Source organism: Sus scrofa, chromosome 1 (assembly GCF_054392235.1).
Source record: "Sus scrofa isolate SSC_HxYL_T2T_F1_AM1 chromosome 1, Sscrofa_HxYL_maternal_Yorkshire_Landrace_v2.0, whole genome shotgun sequence".
Lineage (NCBI taxonomy): Eukaryota > Metazoa > Chordata > Mammalia > Artiodactyla > Suidae > Sus > Sus scrofa.
The window spans coordinates 57426596-57437671 of record NC_139383.1 but is presented as its reverse complement, the minus strand read 5'-3'; the positions used below and the strand labels follow the sequence as shown (position 1 = coordinate 57437671).

Below are 11076 nucleotides of genomic sequence, written 5' to 3'. Positions count from 1 at the left end.
AGAGGCAGACCTGCCTGTAACTGATGCTTTTGATTACTTCAGTAATAAAATCCTCCCTCCTGAGTTCTTGGGATCAAACTGGAATCTGGCTGTAAAAGCACTGAGTGTATTTGTCTGGTAGGAGGAACATACATGACTGAAGCCTGGTCTGGGCTTTCTCCACTTGGGCCTGTTGTGGATGTGGTCTGTTCTCAGAAGATTTCCTCCATTATTTTGGGCCCCTGTTCTTTCCACATGTCCCTTGGCTTGGGCCTGAATGCAGAATCTCTGTCAGAGCATTTGCTTTCTAGAGTGGCAGATAGGCCCCTCAGTCAGCAGTTCTAGCAAGGACTGTCCCTGACGACTGTCATGCCAGCTGATAATGGTCCTGGGGAGTCGGGATGGGGGGCAGGGTGGAGGCTGGGAGTTGTGACTTAAGTTCCTGTGGCCTTCAGTTCCTGAGACATCAAGGTGCCAACAAATGGTTATTCTGATTTCTAATGGGCCCTGCGCACATGTTGCATTATAACCATGGGCAAAGCGTTTCTCTCTAAATTCCTCCCTGTTCACCTAATGGATTTGGTTTAGTGTCTGAGCTTAGTGGAGACCTGAGGCTTTTTCCATGAGGTTCAGAAATCTACCCCTTGCCGGTGAGATGCAGGCCTGACCAGCATTGCTGTGCAAAAGAATGTGATTGAAGGTAGATAGTATGATTTTATTTCCTGTAGTCTTACAAGGAACCTCTGATCTTATTTTTAAACCTAGTACCTTGTAAGTTTGACCACATTTTGCTACGTTTGAAAACTGTAGTGCAGTTAAGTTGAGACTTAAATTGCACTTCTCTGGCGTGCACTTCAAATTTTGTTCATGAATAGCAAGAGTGTTTTCCAGTGCTTTAGTTCTGTTAAGGACAGATTTGGGCACCTCTCAAACCCCATTCTGGGTCATTAATCATTGATGAGTCTCACCTTCAACTCTTAGGCTCCAGATAAAACTCCAGAGAGAGGAGGCAGTAATTAAGTCATTCAAAAACAATTGTACCAAAAATAACAATTATTTTTAGGCACCTGGACTTTGTCTTTAGTAAATTATAGTGCTTTAAAACCTATAATAACAAAGAAAGTAATTAAAAAATCATATTTAGGGAGTTCCCCAGTGGCTCAGTGTGTTAACGATTCAGCATTATCGCTGTTGTGGCTCTGGTTACTTCTGTGGCTCGGGTTCAGTCCCTGGCCCGGGAACTTCTTCATGCCACGGGCGTGGCCAAAAAAAGATTATATTTAATCAGAAAGTGAAATTATTTTTTCCCAAAGTCTCTTTCTTTTCTTTATTTTTTTGTTTCTTTGTCCCTCTCTCAGGGCATATGGAGGTTCCCAGGCTAGGGGTTCAATCAGAACTGTAGCCACTGGCCTATGCCACAGCCACAGCAAAGTGGGATCCTTAACCCACTGATTGAGGCCAGGGATCGAACCTGCATCCTCATGGATACTAGTCAGGTTTATTACCACCGAGCCACGATGGGAACTCCCCTTTCAATTTTTAAGGGAAATTTGACTAAGATGTGTACCCATAGTCCAGCTAAGTGAGATTTTGTTTCCATAGCAACCTGTGCACTCTCAGGGTCTGAGAAAGTGACAGTTTAGGTGGTTACTGGAGGCACAAAAAATTCTTAAAGTTGTTTTTAAAATTATTAGTAAATTTATCTTATTGTTTCTTGAGAGAATTGTTCTGATACTGAAACCATGGCTCAGATATGCCGGGAGACTTTTCTGGAGCTGGAACTGAGCAAGGTTTAGGAGAGGGTCAAGTTCATGGAAATCTAAGTCCCTTCTCTTGTAACTCTGCCTTGTCTAAAAAGAGTTGTGTTGACCTTCTAGCCCTGGAAATTTAGAGATATGTAAGTGCTGGAATAGATGGAAACACAGAATAGTTAAAAATGTTTTGAACAAGATCACACCTTAGGCCCAGAGCTTATTCAGATACAGTTAGCATATTTTTATAAACATGTTCTAGTGATTCTTTTTTTTTTCCTTCTTTTTTTTTCTTTTTAGGGCCACACCATGGCATATGGAAGGGCCCAGGCTAGGGGTCAAATCAGAGCTGCAGCTGCCAGCCTACTCTACAGCCACAGCAACGCATGAGCCGAGTCTGTGACTTATACCGCAGCTCAGGACAATGCTGGATCTTTAATCCACTGAGTGAGGCCAGGGATGGAATCCAGCTTCTCATGGATACTAGTCAGGTTCATTACTGCTGAGCCACATGGGAACTCCTCAGTGATTCTTGGTATCAGAATATTGGTTTTCTAGTTTTAACAGAAATCTCTCGGAGTTCCCTGATGGCACAGTGGATTAAGGATCCGGCATTGTCACTGCTGTGGCACAGGTTCATTCCCTACCCTGGGAACTTCTGCATGCCCTAGGTGCAGCCAAAAAAACAAAAGAAATCTCTCAGTCAACTGTATTTCAATATAAATCAATTAGTCTCTCCCATTTTAATGTTAGAACAGACATGGGGCACTCTAACAGGAAAGAGGCAGAAACACCAAGTTTTAGAGTTTTGGGTAAGGGGTATGGCTCTGAAGATTGTCTTTTTCAGTGCCTGGGTGCCCGTGTTCCAAAGTTCATGCTTTATTTGTTCCCCCTACCACCCCAATTCCCATAGTTGTTGGTGACACAATTTCACTTCCACCACAGTCACTTCTGTCTCTATCATTTTTCTTACTTCTTCTCTACCTCTTTTATTCTTGTATTCCTTACCTTTCTTTTTTGCCCAAAGGCGATATTTTAATCCTCTCTTAAAGAGGGCTCTAAAGCACTCTTTTTTACGTTTTTTTATTTTATGATTTTTATTTTCTCCATTGTAGTTGATTCACAGTGTTCTGTCAATTTCTAATGTACAGCAAAGTGATCCAGTCATATATATATATATATATATACATATATATATATTCTTTTTCTCACATTATCCTCCATCATGTTCCATCACAAGTGACTGGATATGGTTCCCTACGCTATACAGCAGGATCTCATTGCTTATCCACTCCAAATGTGATAGTTTACATCTCTAAAGCACTCTTGTGACAGTGGCTTTTCCTGGTTCTGCTGTGACACACAAGACAGATGCATTTTTCACTCGTGGCCTAAAAGGCCCAGGGAGCTGGTGGACTTTCTCCTCTTGAAGACCTCTGGGGAAGATTCCAGCTCTGTTTCTCAGTGTGTAAAATAGGACTATGCAAAACCAACCTTGATCACTCAGAGTGAATGATTGGCAACAGGAAAAAAGCTTACAAAAACACTTTTCCCTTCTTGCAGAAGCGTTGGTAAGTCAGAATACATTAGAAGTGTTATTGGGAGTTCCCGTCGTGGCGCAGTGGTTAACGAATCTGACTAGGAACCATGAGGTTGCGGGTTCGGTCCCTGGCCTTGCTCAGTGGGTTAACGATCCGGCGTTGTCGGCTACAGCTCTGATTCCACCCCTAGCCTGGGAACCTCCATGTGTCATGAGTACGGTCCATAAAAAAAGAAAGAAATGCAGAGGACTACAGATAATGTTGCAGGAAACAAACCAGAGGCCTCTTCCTAAGACCATAAGTATATAGAACCGTAAGCCTGGAGTTCCCGTTGTGGCGCAGTGGTTAGCGAATCTGACTAGGAACCATGAGGTTGCGGGTTCGGTCCCTGCCCTTGCTCAGTGGGTTAACGATCTGGCGTTGCCGTGAGCTGTGGTGTAGGTTGCAGACGCGGCTCGGATCCCGCGTTGCTGTGGCTCTGGCGTAGGCCGGTGGCTACAGCTCCGATTCAACCCCTAGCCTGGGAACCTCCATGTGCCGCGGGAGCGGCCCAAGAAATAGCAACAACAACAAAAAGACAAAAGACAAAAAAAAAAAAAAAAAAAAAGAACCGTAAGCCTTTGCGGACCCCTCAGAATACTAATAGCAAAGACATTCTCACTTTCTTTTAAGGCTGAGTGAGCCTCTCACTGTGGTCACATTCCACAAAGCACTCTCTCGTTACCTAGGCTTGGGCTGGGAAAAGAAAAAGAAAAAAGGAAGATTGTGTGTGTGTGTGTGTGTGTGTGCACGGCTGCGCTCGCCCACTGACAGACCCCAGTAGGTGAGGAAATAAAGGCTCACTGGTTCTGGGTCATGTACAGGCGTTTACGTGGCCGAGCTGGGCTTTAACCCCAGGCTGGCACTAACTCAGTACTTTTCAACTATTCCATTTGCTATCACACTATCCTAATCCTTTTGTTAAATCTTTCTTATTTTCTGGTTTTGGGTCTGTTCAAAGGTGTCACCTCTTGGAGAACTTTCCTTAATTATAAGCACTCCCTGTTGTCTGATACATCAGAATTTACGAAGTGCATTTCATACAGATCTCCTCCTCCCCCAGGAAACCAGGGCCAACCGTGTCAGAACTCTGCAAAGAGGTGCACACTGTCTTTCAATTCCAGTTTTCCTGATTTCTGGTTCCTTCATTGTTGTGAACAGTCCCACCCACAGGTCAGTTGCATGGGGCCCCCAGACAGTCCTGTCCCCAAGGCCCTGATCTGTCTTTCTCCTTCCCTTATGTATTTTTGAAGGCTGTTAGTTGGGACAGGGCTCTGCCAATTCTGGATTAAGACATTAGTCTGCAGTGTCAAAAGCTCCTAAGGGCCCAGTGTGATGACCCCTCTCCATAATGCTGCTCCTGGGGTGACTGAGTTTCCCTGGGATCTCCGGCAGTCTAGTTACAAAGCTGCACTATTTGGGAAATTTAGGTAATAACAGGACCCAGTGGAAGACAGTGCCCCTGACTGTAGTGGATAAACTTGACCTGGGCATAAAGCTCATCCTCTTGATACCTGTGTGCTGGTCTGGGCCAAAGTCAGATGTGGACTTTCTTTTTTTTAAAGCTTTAATTAGTTCAGCTTCACGTTCTGTTCAATCACTTTCATTTAATGGTCCCAACCAGCACACATCTATAGAGTGTTTATCATGGTAAACACTGGGTCCTCCCTCAGTTTTCACACCTGTGAAGGATAAACGTTAAGGATTTGGGGATTAGAGGTGATGTTGTGGGCAATGTGGGAGGTCAGTAAATGGGAACTGCAGGTGGTAAGAGTTTGGAGCGGGTTGGTTTGAGCTGTTTCATGGTGGCCAAGGCTAAAACCTCTCCAGTGTGTCCTCACTCACTCTCAGCCAACAAGATCAAGGGGGTAACAGCCCCACAAGTCATGGAGCACGTCAGCAACCTGCATTGCCAGGTTCAAGCCCACCCGCAGCTTCAGAATTCTGTTGCCTTCTGCGGCCCTGGATCTATTCTTTATCTGAGCCACAGGCAGACAGGCACTCCAGACTCAACAACTTCAAGTCCCTGTTCTGCCTCTTTGCTTTTGCGAGCTCGGCGAACCGGCCGTTGTTCACTTGGTCTTCCAAGTCGAGAATTTAAAGCTTCTTTCTCCCTTGTCCTCCGTGTTCAGAGGATCATCAAGTACTACTGAGTTGATTTGAGTTTCTCATGAATCCATTCCTTCTGCCCATTTCTGCATGCTTCTCATTTGTGTTTCTAGAACAGCTTCCTAATTATTGTCAGGGTGGAAAAACTCTTAGGCTCTGAGTTGGAGCCCTGCATATTAAACTGACATGAACAAGAGAAAAATAGGTTTAATTAAGTGGCAATGCCTGAGAGTTGATTTGTCTCAAGGAGGCAGTTAGAATTTGGGGCTTATATACCATTTTAATAGAGGATGAGGAGGGGCAGAGGGGCACCTCTGGGAGAAAAAAATGACTTCAAAGGGGATGGGGGAAAGGGCATTGTGGAAAAACAAATCGCTGGACTGACCAATGGGCTCATAAGAGAATAGGTGGGAGATAAGAGTTTGGTGACAATGTCTTTTGCTGTGGGGCTGACTTCTCTCATTCTCCAAGAAGAGAAGATTTGAGTTGCTCCTGGAGAGATTTTTTTTTTTTTGACTGAGGCATGAGAAAGGAATTTCCTGGGCCAGGGAGCAAACCCAAGCCACAGCAGTGACAGCACCAGATCCTTAACCTGCTGGACCATCAGGAAACGCCTGGGGAGGAGATTTTTGACAGTTGAGTTTTTGGGGAGGCTTCGCTTTAGGCAAATAAGGGATTTCAGGAACTCCAGCGCCTTTAGCTCAAAACAATTTTTATACTCTGGTGGCTTATTCTAGACCCCTTCACTGTCCCCACACTGATGCCCTCTGGGGAGTCTCTTTCTGGAGTGAGCTTCCTAAAGTGTAAATCTGATCATGTTAGTCTCCCTTTAAAATCCTCATGACTCTCGGAGTAAAATCCAGATTTGCCAGCATCTTATTCATCAACTAGCCTGTTACCTCTCCATCAACTAGTTTATTCAATGATATTTTGGGGGCTCACATCACATGCTACAGTGTACTTGCATGTATATATGTGAGACAGACAATAAACAAATAGACAACATGGCAAACATAAAATGAAAAGAATGGCTTTGTACAGTGATGTACTGTGAAGAAGACACAGGGAGGTTAGGGAGTGATGGGGCCTGATTGAGGTGAGAGGAGATAAAATTGCCACTGGGCTGAGTGGGAAGAAGAGCCTGGGGTGCCTGGGGAAAGCCGGCCAGGCAGAGGAGGGAGTGAGTCTAGACCCGAAGGTGAGGAAGCAGAGGGTCAGTAAGGAACTGGGTAAGGAACTGGTAGGGAAGATGAAACAGGCATGGAATGAGAGGGTAGCCCACTGAGGGCCTTTTGGGGGAAGAAGGCAGTTGGATTTCATTCTTAATGCTGCGGGCAGCCCCTGGACTGTGTACAGGCTTTTCTTGTTGTTAAACTACATTCCCAAATCTCTTCCTGGAATGACCTTTCCCTCATTCATCTCTTTCATGCTTCCTCCTTTAAGACTCAGATGTTCAGAGTTCCCATCGTGGCTCAGCGGTAACGAACTCAACTGGTATCCGTGAGGATGCGGGTTTGATCCCTAGCCTTGATCAGTGGGTTAAGGATCTGGTGTTGCTGTGGTGGAGGTTGCAGATGCAGCTTGGATCCTGAGTTGCTGTGGCTGTGGTGTAGCCAGCAGCTGTAGCTCCGATTTGATCCCCTAGCCTGGGAACTTCCATACGCCAAGGGTGTGGCTTCAAACACACACACACACACACACACACACACACACACACACACTCAGATGTTATTTCTCCAGGGACACTTCTCGCTTGAACCCGTGATACCTAGACAGCAGTGCATTGGAGTTGTCAGTTTTTCTTGTCTATTTTCCTCTCTAATCACTAAGGAATGAATCTTTCCTTTGTGTCTGCAGCCCCTAGCTGAGCCCTGTCAAACAGAACACTTGGCCGACTGGCAGACATTCAGGGTGAAACGGGAACAAACTGCCCTCTTGTAGATTTCACCTCATTCCAGCAACTTCCTCCAAACCCTGCCAGAACTTTTAAAGAGTCCTTTCTGGGGTCCCATCTCTAGTCCCACAGTCTTGTGTAGTTCCTTTCTGATTTCCCTTTTTTAAAAAAATAAAGTACCAGCCCTTTTGTTGCCCTTTTCAAAGCAGTGCTTCTCCTTCATCCTCTTTCTTTCACTTTTTTCGGGTTGTTCTTATCAAACTTGAGCAGGTGGATGATGCCCAGGGAAGTGTGATGGGGTGGGGGACCCTCTGCAGGAGGCCAGCTTCCTTTCTTGATGGAAGCTCCCTGCTTCCCCTCCCAGAGTGTAACGAGATCCTCTAGGGTTTCAGAAGCAGGGATATTTGAGAGAAAGTGGGAGAGGATTAGAGGGAAGTTTTTGTCAGCGGGCTTTTCCTTCCTTCCTTCTTTCTTTCTTTTTTTTTTTTTATAATGATTTTTATTTTTTTCCATTATAGCTGCTTTACAGTGTTCTGTCAATTTTCTACTGTATCTTTCTTGCTTGCTTACTTTCTTGCTTTTTTAGGGCCACAGCTGTGGCATATGGAATTTCCCAGACTAGGAGCTGAATTGGAGCTGCGGCTTGGATTGCAACGCCAGATCCTTAACCCACTGAGTGAGGCCAGGGATAGAACCTGCATCCTCATGGATACTAGTTGGGTTCGTAACCTGCTGAGCCACCATAGGGACTCCCTCAGCGGGATTTTCTGTTGTAAGAAACCTCCCCTAATCAATGGCAGTGGCCTACAAATTTTTTTGACTGTGAGTCCCCAATAAAAAATATACTTATGGAGTTCCCACAGTGACACAGATCTGGTGCTGTCTCTTCCGGGGGCGAGGGTTCCATCCGTGGCCCGGCGCAGTGGGTTAAGGACCCAGCATTGCCACAGCTGTAGTGGAGATCCCACCTGTGGCTTGGGTTCGATTCCTGGCCCAGGAACTTCCATATGTCTTGGGGGCAGCCAAAAAAAAGTTATATTGTGCACCAGAACCCATCTATGTATAAGTCAGTTTAAAAGTTTCATAGCATGATTTACTCTTAGCATACACCACTCACTCTGATATTTTCTAGTCCCTTCTTTTGTCTTTGGTGCCATTTAGTGCCAGCTCATGGGTAGCTAAGGCCCTAGGTGAGGGCTCTAGCACATACTAGCCTTGTGACCTTGGGCAATTCCTTCCCCCATATTCTTTGAGTGTACAACAGACTTGTACCTCCTCATTGGTGGGTAAAGTTTGTAGAAATGTCTAGTGAGTCCCTGGCACACAGTGTGTTTCTTCCCATGCCAGCTAAATCTGATCAAATGTACCTGCAAGGGTGTAAGGGGTCTCTACAGAGTTGATGGGACTCTTGCTGATCCAACCTACCATTTCGCAGCTCTTTACGCTTGGTGGCTCATGCTTGAATTTGGCAGGGAGCAGGAAACACTTCCAGCTGTATGTATACGTTATAGCTGTGGGTGTTCTTCGCTTCCCAGCCACCCTGTGTGTGTAACACGCATATATACTCCCTCCCCTTTTCCCAGTATCTCATCCCCTCCCCACTCTCCCAGGAGGAGGAGATCCAACCTCCAGGGCAACGGCATCATGCCACATAGAGATTTGCAGACCCTGCTGGAGAGAAGTTAAAATCTGCATCCACATCTAGTATGAATTCGGAAGAAATAAAGACATTTATAAGCACTTACGTAGTTTTGCTTTTATTTCTGTTGCCTTGGGAGACTGACCTGAGAAAATATTTGTAAGGTCGATGTCAGAGAAGGTTTTGCCTATGTTCTCTTCTAGAAGTTGGATGGTGTCTGATGTTAAGTCTTTAAGCCATTTTGAATTTATTTTTGTGCATGGTGTGAGGGTGTGTTCCAGTTTCATTGATTTACATGTGGCTGTCCAGGTTTCCCGGCACCACATGCTGAAAAGACTAGTTTTGGGTTTTGTACTTAATGTGGAGTTTTGCTTTCATTGACTGGAAGCAGTGTTACACTCAGAATACATGGGCTTTGGATGGGCCTACCCTCAGTTTGAAAGTCAGTTGACCTTCCTGAGCCTGAGTTTCTTCACCTATGAAATGGGGCAGATAATATCTACTCCGGAAGGGGTGTGGATGGGATGAGGTGTGTAGGGTGCTTGGCACATAGAAGACACCTTCCTGTGTGGCTGCTTTGAGTTTTCATTGCATGCATGTTTTCCTGACCCATGCCAGGAGTTGCTACATTTGGGCTTCCCTCTCTTGGAGAGCCTCCTCCCCTCCACCCACCTCAACCCCATCCAAATACTGCACTGTTTCAAATCTACATTTAAAGCAGCAATCCACAGAGTTCCCATGGTGGCGCAGTGGTTAACGAATCCAACTGGGAACCATGAGGTTGCGGGTTCGGTCCCTGGCCTTGCTCAGTAGGTTGGGGATCCTGCATTGCTGTGACTCTGGTGTAGGCTGGTGGCTACAGCTCTGATTGGACCCCTAGCCTGGGAACCTCCATATGCCGCGGGTGCAGCTCAAGAAAAGGCAAAAAGACCAAAAAAAGAAAAAAAAAAAAAAGCAGCAATCCACTGGCTTCCTCCCCACAGCCCACAGGCATTTCTCCCCTGCTGTGCAGGGACCTAACACGTGCTGTTTGGGAGGTTATTACTGAGCAACTATAGTTCTTTAGTTTTCCATTCTTGCCCTTGAGATTACGTTTTCAAAAACAACTGTATTGAGGTGTAATTGACATAGTTTAAATTATACCTATTTGATAAATTTTGACATGTGCATTCAGCTGTGAAACCATCACCGCAATCAAGCTGAACCTCTCCATCATCTCCAAAAATTTTCTTACACCTCACCTCTTAGTAGTTCCTCCCTCTGACCCTTCTGTACTACTTTTTCCATGTCCCAGGCAACCACTGGTCTGCTATTTGTCACTGTAGATTAGTTTGTAGTTTTTATTTAAATTTTTTTCAACTTTTGAAAAGAAGTATTGTTGATGTACAATGTTGTGTCAATTTCTGCTGTACAGCAAAGTGACCCAATCATGTATATATGTATACACACACACATTTTTCTCATGTTATTTTCCTCATGTTCTATTGCAAGAGATTGGATGTAGTTCCCTGTGCCACTGTAGTAGGACCTCATTGTTTATCCATTCTAAATGTAATCGTTTGAATCTACTAAACTCAAACTCCCTGTTCATGACACTCTTTCCCCCTCCCGCTTGGCAACCACAAGTCTGTTTTCTATGTCTGGGAGTCTGTTTCTGTTCTGTAGATAGGTTCATCTATTGCCATATTTTAGATTCCACATGTAAGTGATATACGGTGTTTTTTTTTTTTTTTTCTCTTTCTGACCCCACTTAGTATGCGGTCTCTAGTTGCCTCCATGTTGCTGCAAATGGCATTATTTCATCCTTTTTTATGGCTGAGTAGTATTCCATTGTGTATATATACCACATCTTCTTAATCCATTCATCTGTTGATGGAAGTTTTTAGTTTTTAGAGCTTTATGAAAATGAAATTGTAGAGTATGTCCTTTTTCAACTGGCTTCTTTCACTCAGTACATTAATTTTAGATTCATCCAAGTTATGTGTATCAGTCCTTTATTTTTTTCATTGGTGAGATGCACCACAATTTGTTTATCTATTTACCTGTCAGTGGTTTCCAGTTTTTGACTATTACAAATAAAATTGTTATGAGCCTTTGTGTACAAGTTTTGGTATATATATATGC

General features: G+C 44.6%; 1 protein-coding gene across 3 annotated transcripts in view; it reads left to right on the top strand.

The window, feature by feature from the left end:
* RRAGD (Ras related GTP binding D) overlaps positions 1–11076 on the top strand; it is a 50578-nt gene that overhangs the window by 2479 nt on the left and 37023 nt on the right. The window contains exon 1 of one of the 3 annotated variants that reach the window (XM_013992680.3): positions 4372–4483. The gene's annotated coding sequence lies outside the window, so the exon portion shown is untranslated. 3 annotated transcript variants of the gene reach the window in all.